The sequence below is a fragment of the Chiloscyllium plagiosum genome, chromosome 15, assembly GCF_004010195.1.
Source record: "Chiloscyllium plagiosum isolate BGI_BamShark_2017 chromosome 15, ASM401019v2, whole genome shotgun sequence".
Lineage (NCBI taxonomy): Eukaryota > Metazoa > Chordata > Chondrichthyes > Orectolobiformes > Hemiscylliidae > Chiloscyllium > Chiloscyllium plagiosum.
The window spans coordinates 65,639,944-65,644,786 of record NC_057724.1 but is presented as its reverse complement, the minus strand read 5'-3'; positions in this window follow the sequence as shown (position 1 = coordinate 65,644,786).

Here is a 4,843-nt window from a genome sequence, read left to right as displayed (position 1 = left end):
CCGGGGAAACGGAAGTTTTGGAGGAGGTGGAGGGCGTGGGTGGTGTCTCGAACGTGTGTGGGGAGTTCCTGGACTAGGGGGATAGGACAGTGTCGAGGTAGGTAGAGATGAGTTCAGTGGGGCAGGAGCATGCTGAGACAATGGGTCGACCAGGGTGGTCAGGCTTGTGGATCTTGGGAAGGAGGTAGAACCGGGCAGTGCGGGGTTCCCGGACTATGAGGTTGGAAGCTGTGGGTGGGAGATCTCTATAGAAAGGCATGGGCCAAATGCAGGAAAATGGGGTTAGCGTGGACGGACATTTTGGTTGCCATGGACCAGTTTGGGCCAAAAGGCCTGTCTCTGTGCTGTAGGGCTCTATGACTCTCTCTATGACTCCTTATTTCTGCTCGAAAAGGTTTTCCCTTTACTCTACGTCTTTTGGTTTTTTTGGTCACCATAGTCCTACTGGACTGTATGGCTGCTCTTTTATGAGAGAGAGATGTGACTTGTGGTTTAACCGAGGGTCACCATGCCTTAGGTGAGACAAGAGTTTGAGAAAATAAGAATGATCCAGTAATTATCTCATTGAATGATAGAATAGGCTTGAGGAGACTGAATTGAGAGTGAGGTGTTGGAAAAGCACAGCAGGTCAGGCAGCACCCAAGGAGCAGGAGAATCGACATTTTGGGCAGAAGCCCTTCATCAGGAAACTTATGCCCAAAATGTCGATTCTCCTGCTCCTCGGATGCTGCTTGACTGCTGTGCCTGTCCAGTACCACACTCTTGACTCTGATCTCCAGCATCTTCAGTTCTCACTTTCTCCTCCTTAAGGAGCCTGGATGGTTAATACTCTTCCTATGTTCATGTAGGATTAAAGTATTTGATACAATAAGGGCATTCACTGCAGTAGATGCAGAAGAACACTGCCTTCTGGTGGGAAAATCCAAAATCAAGGAACGTGACTTCAAAATTAAAATAGAAAATGTTGTAACTGCTCAACAGATCTGGGAATGTGTGCAGAAAGTAGTGAATTTTGTTAAAAAATACAACCACAACAGCTCTCTGTGGTAAAAGATCATTAGAAGAAATCACTCCTCAACTCTCTTGTAAACAAGTGACTCCTTACTTTGAGAGTCTACTGTCTGGTCCTACTTTCTTCCAGAAGAGGAAACAACTTTCCCACATCTACCTTGTCAAGCCCCTTTCAATAAGGTCTCCTGTTATTCTTATAAACTCCAATGAATACAAGCCCATTGTTGTGAACTTTTCCTCATAAAATAAACCTTCCCATATCCAAAATCAACCACGTGAATCTTCTAACAAGGGAGGTCCACATCTGGTACCTTCTGTTGCCGCATCAAGACGTGCAAAACTTGTGCCTATCCTTCCCCTCTCAACTCTGTTCAAGGCCCCAAAGGATCATTCGAAATCTGCCAGAGATTTACTTGCATATCCTTGAACCTCATTTACTGCATCTGTTGCTCTCAATGTTGTCTCCTGTGCATCAGAGAGACTGAGCACAAACTCGCAGAATGCTTCAGGGAACATCTCTAGTCATGCGCATCAACCAACCCCACCTTCTGGTGGCCAACAATTTCAACTCCTCTCCCAATCTCCTGATGACATGTCCATTCTGGGCCTTCTCCAACGCCTAAACAAGGATACCCACAAACTGGAGGAAGAACACCTCATCTTCTGCCACGGGAGCCTAGAACAATGTTGCCACAACTTTGAATTCACCAGTGTCCAAATCTCCCCACCCTCTACTCCATCCTACATCTAACCCTCTGACTTGGCACCGCCCTATTGACCTGACCTATCTGTCCATCTTCCTTCCTACCTACCTGCAGCATCCTACCCATCAACCTATCACAATCATCTACCTGCATCCACCTATTGCCATCTCACATACCTTTTCCCCGAGCCCCAGTCCCCCATTTATTTCTCAGCTCCCTTTCCTCCTCCCCTGTCCCTATGAAGGGTCCGGCCCGAAACATTGACTGTCCTGCACCTTGGATGCTGCCTGACCTGTGCTTTTTCCAGCACCATACTTTATCGATTCTGACTGTCTAGCATCTGCAGCCCTCACTATCTTCTCCTTATTGATTGTGACCATTAAAACAAACTCCGGCGAAAACAGAGATGTAGTATATGCTAGAAAATCACTTCACTGAATATAGCCAAAGCAGTTGAAGATCACCAGTAGTGTCAATTTCTAAACCAGGTCTATCAACAAGTTTCTTTACGAACTACAGAAAAGTAAATGCAGTCAGAAAAACTTGGAGTCCTAGAAATGTACAGCATGGAACCAGACCCTTCGGTCCTACTCGTCCATGCCGACCAGATAGCCCAATGCAATTTAGTCCCACCTGCCAGCACCCAGCCCATATCCCTCCAAACTCTTCCTATTCATATACCCATCCAAATGCCTCTAAAATGTTGCAGTTGTATCAGCTTCCACCACTTACTCTGGCAGCTCATTCCAAACACTTTCTCTGTGTGAAAAGGTTGCCCCGTAGGTCTCTGTTACATCATTCTGCTCTCACCCTAAACCAATGCCTTCTAATTCTGGACTCCCCGACCCCAGGGAAAATACTTTGTCTATTTATCCTATCCATGCCCCTCATAATTTTGTAAACTTATATAAGGACACCCATCAGCCTCCGACGCTCCAGGGAAAACAGCCCCAGCCTGTTAAGCCTCTCCCCATAGCTCAAATCCTCCAACCCTGGCAACATCCTTGTATATCTTTTCTGAACTCTTTCAAGTTTCACAACATCTTTCCGATAGGAAGGAGACCAGAATTGCATGCAATATTCCAACAGTGGCCTAACCAGTGTCCTGTTACCCTCTCCCTAGTTACCCTTTTGTCCTTAATATATTTGTAAAAACCCTTTGGATTCTCCTTAATTCTATTTGCCAACCCTATCTCACGTCCCCGTTTTGCCATCCTGATTTCCCTCTTAGGTGTATTCCTACTGCCTTCATACTCCTCTAAGGATTTATTCGATCTATCCCGTCTATACCTGACATATGCTTCCTTTTTCTTAACCAAATCCTCAATTTCTTTAGTCATCCAGCATTCCCTATATCTACCAGCCTTTCCTTTCATCCTGACAGGAATATACTTTCTCTGGATTCTCGTTATCTCATTTCTGAAGGTTTCCCATTTTCCAGCTGCCTCTTTACCTGCAAACATCTGCCTCCAATCAGCTTTTGAAAGTTCTTGCCTAATACCGTCAAAATTGGCCTTTCTCCAATTTAGAACTTCAACTTTTACATTTGGTCTATCCTTTTCCATCACGATTTTAAAACTAATAAAATTATGGTCACTGGCCCCAAAGTGCTCCCCCACTGACACCTCAGTCACCTGCCCTGCATTATTTCCCAAGAGTAGGTCACGTTTTGCACCTTTTCTCGTAGATACATCCACATACTGAATCAGAAAATTGTCTTGAACACACTTAACAAATTCCTCTCCATCTAAACCCTTAACACTATGGCAGTCCCAGTCGATGTTTGGAAAGTTAAAATCCCCTACCATAACCACCCTATTATTCTTACAGATAGCTGAGACCTCCTTACAAGTTTGTTTCTCAATTTCCCTCTGTTCAGGGGTCTATAATACAATCCCTATAAGGTTATCATCCCTTTCTTATTTCTCAGTTCCACCCAAATAACTTCCCTGGATGTATTTCTGGGAATATTCTCCCTCAGCACAGCTGTAATGCTATCCCTTATCAAAAATGCCACTCCCCCTCCTCTCTTGCTTTGCTTTCTATCTTTCCTGTAGCATTTGTATTCTGTAACATTAAGCTGCCAGTCCTGCCCATCCCTGAGCCATGTTTTTGTAATTGCTATGATATCCCAGTCCCATGTTCCTAATCATGCCCTGAGTTCATCTGCCTTCCCTGTTAGGCCCCTTGCATTGAAATAACTGCAATTTAACTTTTTAGTCCTACCTTGTCCCTGCCTGCCCTGACTGACTCGCTTCTGTTCTCAATTGTACCAGTCTCAGATTGATCTCTTTTCTCACTATCTCCCTGGGTCCCACCCCCTACCTTACTAGTTTAAATCCTTCTGAGCAGCTCCAGCAAATTTCCCTGCCAGTATATTAGTCCCCTTCCAATTTAGGTGCAATCCGTCCTTCTTGTACAGGTCACTTCTACCCCAAAACAGATTCCAATGATCCAAAAATGTGAATCTTTGTTGTGGTCTGGCGATGGAGGAGTCCAAAGACCTGCATATCCTTGGTGGAGTGGGAGTAACACTTCAATTCCCCCTCCCACTCCACCAAGGATATGCAGGTCTTTGGACTCCTCCATCGCCAGACCACAACAACACGACGGTTGGAGGAAGAGCGCCTCATCTTCCGCCTAGGAACCCTCCAACCACAAGGGATGACTCGGATTTCACCAGTTTCCTCATTTCCCCTCCCCCCACCTTGCCTCAGTCAAATCCATCGAACTCAGCACCGCCTTCCTAACCTGCAATCTTCTTCCTGACCTCTCTGCCCCCACCCCAGTCTGACCTATCACCCTCACCTTGACCTCTTTCCACCTAACACATTTCCGACGCCCCTCCCCCAAGTCCCTCCTCCCTACCTTTTATCTTAGCCTGCTGGACACACTTTCCTCATTCCTGAAGAAGGGCTTATGCCCGAAACATCGATTCTCCTGTTCCCTGGATGCTGCCTGACCTGCTGCGCTTTTCCAGCAACACATTTTCAGATCTATTTCAAACCTACCAACTCCCATAGCTACCTTGACTAAATTAATTTTGTCTACCTTGACTACCCTTCCTCCCATTCCCCCTCTGTAAAAAAACGTGATCCCTGACTCCCAATTCCTGTGCTTCCTATTTG